Source organism: Pinus tabuliformis, chromosome 9 (genome assembly GCF_031772625.1).
Source record: "Pinus tabuliformis cultivar Carrire ecotype Pingquan chromosome 9, CPIR1, whole genome shotgun sequence".
NCBI classification, from domain to species: domain Eukaryota; kingdom Viridiplantae; phylum Streptophyta; class Pinopsida; order Pinales; family Pinaceae; genus Pinus; species Pinus tabuliformis.
The window spans coordinates 1,503,419,410-1,503,431,730 of NC_142307.1; the positions used below are offsets into that span (position 1 = coordinate 1,503,419,410).

General features: G+C 40.7%; 1 pseudogene; it reads right to left on the reverse strand.

The window, feature by feature from the left end:
* Window positions 1-1,269: 1,269 nt before the first annotated feature.
* On the reverse strand, window positions 1,270-1,701 carry LOC149154300 (sucrose synthase 1 pseudogene; annotated as a pseudogene).
* Window positions 1,702-12,321: the final 10,620 nt, after the last annotated feature.

The following is a 12,321-nucleotide window of genomic DNA, read 5'->3' on the forward strand; positions in this document are numbered from 1 at the left end:
ACAAAGCGACTAACTATTGGCTAACAAAAATGAGGCCCTAAGCCCTCTTATTTATACAAATTGAGGACCCCAACAACCCTCCTAAACTTTAGGAACTCGGCTGCCAAAACTTGTAGTTAACAGCACTTTTACTAGCACTTGCTTGGCTGCCCTTGTGATAATTGATTTGGTGGCCTTTGAACTCCGAGCTGATGGTGGAGAATTAAAGGTAAGGGCCCATAAATGAAGGGGACACCTTCCTACAAATCCTCTCCCTTGTTCTCCCATGAATTTGGCTACCAAGTGCTCATTAAAACCTTTGATTTTGTCTCCAAATTGACCAAAAAGACTACACAAAGCACACATTAGACTTGTTGGCATAATGACTAACCCAATTCACTCTATTAGCATAAATATAATAAAAAACATGCAATAAACTAATGAGAATGGTGTATTAAGTCGAATTAGGAGGTTGAATGAGCCCATATAATTATCCATTTTTTGGGCTCATCATCTCCCCCCTACTGAAAGTGTTGCTCATCCTCTGAGCAACCAATCTATCTCCTCATCTTTGATGGCCTTGGTGGCCCCCCTGTCATGCCAAGCTTCTAAAGTGATGTCCTCTTCTCGGTCATGAAACCATGTTTTTCTCTCTACTTCTTCCCACTACCTGCTCCTTTTCCTAGAGAATTCTCAGCTTTGGTATGATTGTGCAAGTATATTCAATCAGATGGTGGAAATGGTGGTGAAAGGAGATGAAACCAGTGGAGGATGGAATTAAAGAGTGGTTGCATGCCTCCTCAACAGAATTCAAGCTTCAAATCCCTCTCCATAATCAATTCTGGCCTGCCCAAAGGCTCTATAGGATGTTTCTGGTAGAAATACAGAACTTCCTGTAGAAAGTCCTGTAGCTTCCTGTAGAAGGTTGAACCATGACTAGATTGTGTCCGAACCCTGAAAAAATGAGTGTTCATGGAGGGGATGGATGTGAGGATGCTTGGGAACTTGGTAGGGACCCTTCTGCTTGTGTTGGGAGGCCCCCTTTCCGCATTGTGTTCCTGCAACCTGCAACAACTTCCAGGGATTAAACTTGTTTTTTTTTTCGTTTCCTCTCTGTTTCTTCCTTCTTTTTCTTTCTTGCTTTTCCTCTTGCTTTTCCTGTGGCTTTTCCTGTGATGGTTTTCCCTAGGTATTCTTTCCCTTAGCTTCCTCACCCTTAGTTTTCTTCTCTGCCTCAATATCTTGCTTCCTCACGCTCTGTTTTGGTTTGTGCACTGATTAGAATGGGAATTATGTATATGGTTTCCTCCCTAGAACGTGGAGGACAGTATCCCTCAAGTGTTTGTTCTTTGCAAACCATTCAACCAATCCTGTCATGTTTTTCACTCTATCGAGTCTTGCCATAGAAAAGATAATGGGATTTTTATGGTCATTCAAAATACACATGTGTTCAGCTATCTGTTCAAGATTGAACAAGAGTTCGTCAATTGAACCATGTAAATCAATAAGACAATGCTGCTTCTTTGTATAAGGGAAATAAATTTGCATGTCTGCTCTAGGAGAAACAATGTTGAATTTGGGATCAAAAACATCAATTCCATGAACCACACGATAAAGACCAGGAAGGGTGAAAGCAGTGTGGTTCTCATACTGTCCGACAGTATCCTTGCTTCCAGCAATCTCTTGATATGTGCTAGTGATAATAAAATCTGCATGATTCATTGCAATTAGATCTGCAGTAAACTGGCAAGAGAAATGGTATTTTCCTTCATATTTTTTCCAGTATATGTTTGAATCTGGGTATTTGGTCTTCAAAGCATGGGCTATGTAGTGATTCCTTGTCTATGTGAAATCAGAGATGCAACTAAATTTCCATCACTGTAATTGCCAATGATCAGGTCAGGTTGACCTTTTACTCTGCCGTTACTTCATTTAATACATCCTCTGAAAATCTCTCCAAGTAAGGCCACATATCAAATTGAGAAACCCATTTCTGCAGAACTCCTTTTTTTGTTCTAAAGGGTACCCGAAGTATCCTTGAATTTTGTGTTCCACCAATTCTTTCAATTCGTTGATTGCATGGAAGAGTGCTTTTTTCCAAGCCCACCTCTCTCAGAACTCCAAACTCGATGAAGAAAAGTCTGGGCTTCTCTGCTCCAGAATGTTGTTCCATACTTCCTATAGAAGACCCCCCCCGTTTCCTATAGAATGTTATTCTGCCTTTGAGCGAGCCCAATATGTGGGAGAATTTCGAAAACAGGTAGAAAAACTCAGTGGAGGACGATAGGTTAACCGATTGTGCACACTTCAATTGAGGATGTGGAAAGTGCAGATGAACATCAGTTCGTGAGTTTCAGCCGAGCCGTCTTTAATTTCTGCATGATTTGTGGTGAGGTGGAAAAAATATGTGCTGGCCATGCAGATGGAAGTGATGTCACGAATCATCATGTTTTCTACCTGTGATCACTCCATCAATCACGTTGAAGGTCAAACAGTCACCATTACTTGTTTCCCAATTTCCTCCTGAGATGGCTGAGCGCATGTGTCTTATTCACCCACCGAGTGCTGTTGAACTGGATGAGGGTGGCCAGTTAGCTAGCCACCGATTTTTTAATCCCAACCATCTCATTGCTCATGTTGTTTCTGAATTACATTCATACAATCAGAGGAATGAGTTTTAGTCACGTACCTGAAGTCAAATGGTTGTTGTGAGGTGCTTTTTGTTGCTGCATGCATTTGTTTTGCTGGTTGCATGATGGCTTGGCTGCTAATTCATGGCTGCTTTCTTGTGCAGGTATCCTTTGGCCAGATCCATGCTGTAGGAGCTGGCTTCACGTTCAGATCTACACTCTCAAGCTGCTGCTGCTGAATTTTCACAAGATCAAAACTTGTTTTCGCCATTGCTCCCGAACGATAGATCGGATCGATCTGAAACTTGCTGAGCATGTTCCTATCATCATTATGCACTTCCCATAGAAAAATTGTGATCAATGGATGCACAGATTTCGAGAAAAATGGAAAATGGCTGAAGATTACAGAGATCGATTTCTCGAAAACCGTGCATCAGAATCGGCTGAAACTTCCTGGGTAGGCTACTATCACCCATATGCATCTCCCCATGAAACAAGTTTTGAAATGGATACACGGATATGGAGGAAATGCAAGAATGGCTGATGGTGATGGAGACGGATTTCTTGGAAATCGTGCACCGAAATGGGCTGAAATTGTTCGGGCATGTTGCCATCATCCCTATACAATTCCCCATAAAACAGTTTTTCAAATGGATGCATGGTTTTCAATTTAGGGCAAAAACAAATTCTGTTCTATGTATTTTTTTCTTCAAAGCATTCTGCAAGTTTTTGGATGGAAAGAAAAACTGAGCTTTGGCTGTGATGCAGGCATGGAGATGATGGAGGAGGAGTTTGAAGATTGCAGGAGGACTTCTGACCCCTTGACGAAGCTCTCATGTTTGCCACAATACCTTTTTCAAATCCATTTCTAGCTTCCTGTAGAAATCTTGTAATTTCTATAGGAACTTCCTGTAGAACACACAATTTTGAGGAAAGGAGCATAATGAGATGGAAAAAATGATGGAGAAGGGTGAGGGATGGAAACATGGATGCTTGTAGGCCTCATGGACAGATTTCCAGCCTTCAGATCCTCCTCAGAGAGCAATTTTTTCTTGTTTGTAGGCTTCCTATAGAAGACACAGAACTTCCTGTAGAAAACACAGAACTTCCTGTGTCTTTGTTTTGAGCGATCCTCCCTGACCTGCAATGTCCTTCTTGCAACCTGCAATTATTCAATGGAAATTAGCTTTATTTTTCTTTTATTTTTCTCTTTTTTTTTTTGAAAAACAATTAGGGCGCCTCATGGAGGTTTTCACCCTAATTGCTTTCCCTAGGCACCTCTAAGGGAGGTTTTCACCCAGGGATCTTATTCCCTTTTTATTTTCTCTTCTTTCGAACCCATTGACCACCTCATGGAGGTTTTCAATCAATGAGCCAATCTAAGGTGTCTCCGAGGAGGTTTTCACCTTAGATTTTTATTTTCATCTTATTTTCATTTTTTCTTTTTCTTTTTTCTCTTTTTTCTACCCTACCCTACTTGAAAAAACAAAATTCTTTTCAAGTATAAGAATACTTCCAATGGAGCCATGTGCTCATCGAGATTAGAGATAAAATGATGTGGCGACTTGAAATGCATGCTTTGACAGCTATCCAGATCTCAGAGACCAAATGATTTGACTTTGAAGGGATCAAACATAGTTGAGGAAGAGAGTACTGCTGCAACTTAGTGACTGTCTGGAACCATGTCTCAATATAGCTTTGATATCCTTAGTCCTTTTGCTGATCTGGATCATTCTCCATATCTTCTTCTATCATGACCTTCAATCTTCCTCCTTTTTCTGACTTTTCTCTTGACTACATGGAGGGTTTGATGGTAACCATGAGGGAGCTTTCTCGATCTCTGATTCTGATCTCTTCTCTTCATCAAGTGCAGCCCATGGTTCTTTGATCTCCTCTTTTGAATCTTCTTTTGCCTTTGGTCCTTCAATGTTGTCAATATAATCTCTGCTTTGCAACACTCTTCCTGAGCTATGGTGAAGATCGTTGAGCTCAAGAGGAGTCATTTGGACATGTTGTGCCTCAGCTTTGCAATTGGGTTGAGCTACTCCATTGTATGGTTTTGGAAATGGTGGTACGGGTAGCTGAGTGGGGGTGTATATTTGAGATGGATGTGGATGGGGTTGTGGTTGGGCAGGCATTTGGGGTTGCCTTGGTGGAGCAGGAGGCGATGGTTGTGGATGAGCAGGTGGTGGAGGAAAAGAAGTGGGAGGAGTGTTGTATTGGGGCCTCCACCCCTGCTGAGGTGCATTCCACTGAGGCTGTGGCTGAGCATAAGAGTGAAACAAATGAGCAACTGGTTGGGCATAATATGGATCTGTGAAGGAACAAAGAGGAGGTGTGAACCAGGAAGGATGAGCAGGGGGACCCCAAGAAGGCATGAAAGTGGCTTGATAGGGATCATAATAGGTCTTGGATGTCCCTTGTAGTTCCTGCTGGTAAGATCTAGGTCCATGTGGCCTCCTTTGGTTCATATAATGGAGTGATTCAGTGACTCCTTTGGCTCTCTGATATGCATCTTTAAGTCCAGGCAAGGAAGGGCACTGATTCGTAGGATGGTATCCTTCACAGATGAAACACATTTCTAGGGAGTGCATTAGACATTCGTTCCTAGGATGCTTTCTAGTGCACCTAGGATAAAAGTTGACCAAAGCCCTCTTGGCTTCCTCTTGCTTCTTTTGGATCCACAAGGTATCCAGTTGCATGGCAAGAAACTGTCTTACCTCGCTCTTGAAATCTTCCATCTGATTTTCAAATTCATTTTTGGATAAGGTACTGCTCCCAACATTTCTGCTTGTAGCCATTCGCTCCAGAGGAATGATTTCTTCTTCTTCTTCCCTTGAGGTTCTTCAGATATGTCTTACTGTCCACCTAAGGGTTCTTTAATCACATCCATCGAAGAAGAGAGAAGGTTGGCTGTGTGAAGAAATGGGGGTGTTGTGCAATCATTTTTCTGAATTATCTCTACTCTTACAAGGCATGAAAGGAAATCTTTTTGGTTGATTTTTTATTTTTCTTTTTTCTTTCTACTTGTACCTGCGAAACTGAAGTAGTTTGAACTGCAACTAACTATCTTGCTGAAATGAAAATGCGGAATTGAAATGAAAGCGGGAAAGGACTAATCTATTTTGCTCAAATGAAATTGTCGAAATAAAAGGCTAGTCTACACTTGCAGAATTGAAAGGCTAATCTACGCTTGCAGAAATGAAATTGCGGAATTGAAATGATAATCTATGAAAGTAGGAAATGTCTACTCTACTTTTACGGAAATGAAATTGCAGAATGGAAATGACATAAACTACTTAGCGGAAGGTTGTAGTAGAAAATAGAAGAAAAGCAGCAATCACCAATACTCTGACGCTTCCCCGGCAACGGCGCCAAAAAGATGGTGGGCTCCAGTATTGCAGCAATAATCCTGCAACTCCTGGGACTCCCGTCTTTACTTTTATCAGCCCGGTAGTTTGTAACAAACTTGGAAGTGACGGTGCTATATGCACAAGTACTAGCTCTTGCCGCAGCTTTCAATTGGTCAGCTGGCACAAGTCCGCAAGGAGCTTAAGCCAACTTCTATGAGCTCTTAGAAGATGCTTTTTAATTGATGGATGAAAGCTAACTCGAAGGAAGCTAATCTATTTGTGAAAAGAGATTGAAAAACTGAAGGAAAACGCAAACCCTAGCAAACCCTAATTCTACCAGCTAGTGCTAATGATGCAAAGGAGAGAATGCAAACTACTGGAAGGGATGCCATTACTTCTATGAAGGTAAAATACATGTGTCTAGACTACCTCTACCTGAAGAAAACATCTTTTTGTATTTTTGAATAAGTTATTAGAATTATCATGCATGTGCTTTTAACTGTTTTTGACTGTGTAGAGGTGGATTGGAGAGAGGAAATGCTTGGAGGAGGTCGAGAAGCTTCAGAGAGGGCCTAAGGGGTCCCTAAAACCCTTCTAGAGAGTTTCACAAAGTTTGGCTATCAAGAAACCTCATTCGTGAGCTTCTACAGGAAGTCTGCAGGGGTTCTACAGGATGTTCAGGAATTTCTACAGGATGTTCTGTAATGTTTCTACAGGATGTTCCATAAAGAGGATTTTGGAGAATGGATGGAGGGAAAAAGGTGGAGTAATGAGTATTGAGGTGAAATAGGGGTGTAGGGGAGTTCAAGACTTGGAGGATGGAGTCGAGGAGTGGCGCAGATGGTGAGATTTGTTCAAGGAGGAATGAAATGATGTTGCACAAGAGGATGAGAATCATGGAAAAGTAAGCAAATGAGGTAAATGTAAGGTAAGGGTTCTAAGTGAAGAATGAAATAGGTAGGTTGGATGGAGTATGTGTAGGTAAGGAAGGGTAATAGGTACTCTGCAAGTGGTTTTTCAAACCGAACAAACAAACACTTATAAAACCTATGACCTAGTTACTTTACTCTATTCTGACCTAAGTAACAACAAAAGGAAATGAACAACAGTTTATTCGAAATGAAATGCGTGAAATAACTTATGCCACTAATAAATCATCAACTAAAGCATTTAAACACTACTAATATCAGCATCTACAAAAGAGGATTCCAACACTAAGAATTGCATGACAAAGAAAAACAACGTTTTTTTTGGCAACAAAGTCACATTGGTCCCAGCTCATGATTCCACTTAGGGGGAGGTGATATCCAAGGTGTTTGGTAGCATTTTTATGAAGATCTTCTCTATGATTAACCTATCAAGTAAATCTAAACATGAAAAACCTTTTTAATCATCAAAAGCAACCTAAACAACAACACAATATTTAAATCTAAATAGCAGATTTTATTCTAAGAATGCAGCAAAGACACATGAATGTAAACAAAGGAGGTACTGGGCACTTGAGATGGGCCCAACCCCAAGAGCTACAGCCTCCTAAGAGAGATATAGAGCTGGTGCAAATCTGGATTCATCTTTATTAAGCAAGAAAAGAAGAGTTACATCAAAAATTGTCCACAAGGGAAAGCTTGAAAATGTGCTACAATGCAAAGCTAATCTACTCACTAAAATCGAACTACAAACTAGCTAACTTATGCTTACAAAGTGACTAACTAATTGCTAACCAAAATGAGGCCCTAAGCCCTCTTATTTATACAAATTGAGGACCCCAATAGCCCTCCTAAACTTTAGGAACTCGGCTGCCAAAACTTGTAGTTAACAGCACTTTTACTAGCACTTGCTCGGCTGCCCTTGTGATAATTGATTTGGTGGCCTTTGAACTCCGAGCTGATGGTGGAGAAATCGAGGTAAGGGCCCATAAATGAAGGGGAGACCTTCCTACAAATCCTCTCCCTTGTTCTCCTACGAATTTGGCTGCCAAGTGCTCATTAAAACCTTTGATTTTGTCTCCAAATTGACCAAAAAGACTACACAAAGCACACATTAGACTTATTGGCATAATGACTAACCCAATTCACTCTATTAGCATAAATATAATAAAAACATGCAATAAACTAATGAGAATGGTGGATTAAGTTGAATTAGGAGGTTGAATGAGCCCATATAATTATCCATTTTTGGGGCTCATCAGGTTGCAGTGCCCAAAAATGTCTATAACATGTCTGCTTTAGAGGTACTCTAGTCGTGTCCTTCTCAAAAAAGTGCTTTGCTTTCAGCAATAGGGGCAGTAGATCCAAAAAATTCTTTAGCGCTCACTTTTGATATTCTCAATGTCAAAAAGAGACTTCCTCATCATATGGCTTTCTAGATAAAGTCTACTTACTGGAAAACCAATATTTTGACAATGATAGATGAGGGAGCTTCCACATGCGTAATGTCTATGTCATGTTGGAAGGCAATTGGATCACCTTCGGTTTTTCCTTCACCCACTCTCTTGACAACATTTGATGGACATTCTCACAGGCCACACGGGATTATCCCGGCCTTTCCTATATGTGTTGGAGGAAAGGTCATTAATGTCGAAGTAGAAATCGTTGATGCCAACCTTGATTACAATCTCCTCTTAGGATAGAATTGAATTTATGAAATGGATGCCGTAGTTTCGACTCTGTTTCACATCCTTTGTTTTCCTCATGAGGGGAGAATTGTTAAAGTTGATCAATTGGATTATTCTCCAGTTGACCCTCGTGCAACTTCAGATTCTACTGTTCCATTGGTGGATAACCCCGGTCAACCTATCGAGAATCTAGGAGTTGGGATGTACTCTTCCTTGATGGGTGTATTTGATCTTCCCCCTCCTATAGCTAGAATCAATATGATTTCATCCTCAAAGGAGCCTTTACGGAAAGTGTTTGTTTGAACTCATTATTTTTCAGATCCTGGAACCTTACCTTCATCTGCGACCACATCAGATGAGGGGCAGGTGGGTGGAATAGCATCTCCTATGTCTGTAGCAGAACTTAGATATGAATTTATCGATAACTCTACAGACAACCATCCCACTTCTTCTTTGGAGGAGGAGTTAGATGGTGATGTGGATCCTGCTTGGACGCTTGACTCCACTTCTACTATGGATTGCTTAGATACAACTTTTCCATCTGATGAAGAATTTTTCGAAGCAATGACGATTGTAGATCAACCATTGGAATATTTACATCATCATTCATATTTTCGTTCTCCTTTGCATGAAGTCAAATCTAGGTCCTCCAATCTGGTTACTAGCGATGTTTGTATAGTGTCAAACCCTTTGGCTCCAACACATTTATCTGTTGAAGGTCATATATTGATTGGTTCAAGAACTGTACCTATAAACATCTCTAGGAACAAGTCGGGGGAGCCCCCTGATGGGCTCTACCTTAAGAGGCATTTTGCTTAGGTTTCTACCAACCAATTACTTCTTTGTATATATTATATTTTTGTGCATATTTTTGTGGGGCATGTTGTGATATCATTCATCAAGATAAAAACAAACTTCAAAAATTTGGAACTATATATATATCATAAAACTACCTGTGTGTACATAAAGTGTTTCAAAAATAATATACAAAATCGGGACTAAATGCCCATAATCATGTCTAGTCTATCTATCAACGCGGCTCAGGATGAGCGGCTAAGAATGTGACCACTGTGTTGGCCACACACCGAAGGATGTGAACCCAGTCTCGTGGTACTCTTACCATGCGGCCCTGCATCTCCTCAGGTAGGTGCTCTATGGCCACCATCGGTACCTGGTGAGTCAATCTCACCAAGTTTCTTTGGACTGCATATAATACCCTCTCTGTCTCAGCGGCTGCCTCTTCGGCACCTCTTCCGCCACTCCTGTGCCGCGGAAATCAGTTTGGTCTTACTAGACCAACATCTGGAACATGATCATTATGTCAGTATTTTAATCCCATAAAAAATATTTCTAAGTTCAAATTTAAAAAACACAAAAAAATCTTAAAAATTGATAAAAACTTAAAAAATGGTTACCTATCTCTCCCCATGCTGCATTTGGAGGCAGCGCCAAGTTCGAATCTCCTCTGAAATCCATGCCAACATAGGGATAGTCGCCCACAACGATGATTTGTTGTTCCCACCAGGAGAAGAACTCATCATCGAAAGCAGTCCTCGGCACATCCCCGCCTCCGAGGCATTTCATCAGGTTGGCCCACCTACCCATTCAAGAATCTCGGGGCCTACTGATAGAGACTGATACTTTGGGGTGCAGCCCAAGAACCTTCTCGAAGAAGAAGGAGAATAAAATGGTCCCATATCCGAAATTTTTGGTCTGCCCTTTTTGAATGGAGGTGAACTGGCTCTTCATATTGGTAAGAAGAGGTGTACACCAGTCAAAAACAGTGGTGAGACACTCCACGGCCAAGCTCATGGATACTCGTGACGCTGGGTACAATGAGGCTGATCCATTTATCCTAGCTATGGTGAACAGTAAGATCCTCAGGGACAAGCTCTCCACATGTTTTAATGGAATCCGGCTTCCAATTTTTTCCGGATACCCAGGACAACAAATGTGTACGTAGTCTTCCACTGAAAGACTACCTCATGTTCGGCCAGTTGAATGTACAACTTCTCCTCTCCGGAATAGACTGGTGATAAAGCAGATATCCTCTAACTCTATCCTCAAAGGCATTTGATCAATCATCTTTGACACTCCAATAGTGGATTAACATTTCAATAAAATGGGTGTTGGCCTTCATATTGGGCATTTTGAAAAATTTCAACAAGCTACATCCCCTCAATGCATCTAAGGCTTGCTAATCATTCATAACTTCATTATCAATGGTAGTATGCTCCCTTTCTCTCCAGGTGATTGTCATCCTGGAAGAAAATTGAGTTCCAACTGTTAGATTTTTGTGTTGAAATTTTAAACCATGTATATGTGGGTCCCTTTCACACACAGTCGAGTGTAGGGCCTTCATATACACGGGTGTATAATATCCAACTCGCGTATATGCCACGTTGAAATTTTTAACATAAATTCCTATAGTCAAACTTTAATAAAAATTTCTTAAAACAATCATAAAGTAACGCAAGCTTGAATTGGGGGTTACCTGATGATTTTGATCCAATTTGAATGGTCCAATTCTTTAGGGGGCAAGTTTGCTCTTTTTTCTCTACAGCTTTTGCTCTCAACACAAATGGTACAAATGGTGAGTCAAAAGGTCATTTTATAAACTTTGAAATTGTCAAATTTTTTCAAAACTTGATTTTTTTCATCTCATGAATCTTTTAACTTGTGAGCTTGTATTTTTGAGAATAGGTTGTTTTTCAGGACATTTTGGATGCTTCTTCAAAAATTCACATCGGTTCCATGACTACTAACCCGTCATGGTAGGTATCGTTTACTCACTGGCATATATGTTAGGGAAACCATTTTTTCCGTTGCATTTTGCATACTAGCCTCCATTTGTCGATACACTTGCCATAGGGTCGATCCCATCATGTTATCATTAGTAAACCATGTTCACTCACTGATTTTTAAATCATGACACAATGGTAGATCCATCCTTTACATGGGCATCGTAGTTAGCACCTCACTGACATTTATTGCCCATGCTATTTTATTGAGTAGGCTCGAGAGTCCTCTTTAGCCCCACCATGACTTGTACGTTGAAGACTCATTCCTCTTTGCTTCTTCACTTCATTTTGGCCTTATACCCTAGAGGCTCCTTTGTGTTAAGTTGTACTACTGCATTGCATTTTGACTATTTGCACCTTTTGGCCTTGAGCCGGCTTCACTTGGACTCTTGTTTAAGCCACTTTTGGACCATGTCTTCTGCAAACTCAAACTTGCAATCCCTTAGTTGCTACAACTTGACACACCCTTTGACCCGTGGAAGGAACATCCCTTTGAGTGTCCTTGACCAGTTTCACCTCCTTGCATTGAGCATAGGATTGTTCCCATCCTAGGAACTAGATCATCTATTTCACTGACACTCATTCTTTCCATTGTACCATAACATTCTTTTATTCTTTTTCCAGCTTAAAGAAAAAGAAAAAGAAAATATATATTCCAAAAAGAGTGAGAATGGAACAACATTTCCATATATTGTTGGCAGCTAGAGTCAGTTGTGTCACCCTTGAATAAAGCACTCAAAAGAAAGTCTCTCCTCCATTTTGGGCGGGATTTAGTTTGACTTAGGTATGCCTTAACCTTGTTATTGAGTCAGTTCTCCTCCGATTGGTTATCTCTTCCAATCGTATGGAGAGTTCATTCGTGCCTCCTGCATGACGAACTTATATAGAGTGATCATATGCTGCCACATAATCATCATTGAGTCGTGCTTTTGTTCAAAGGAAGT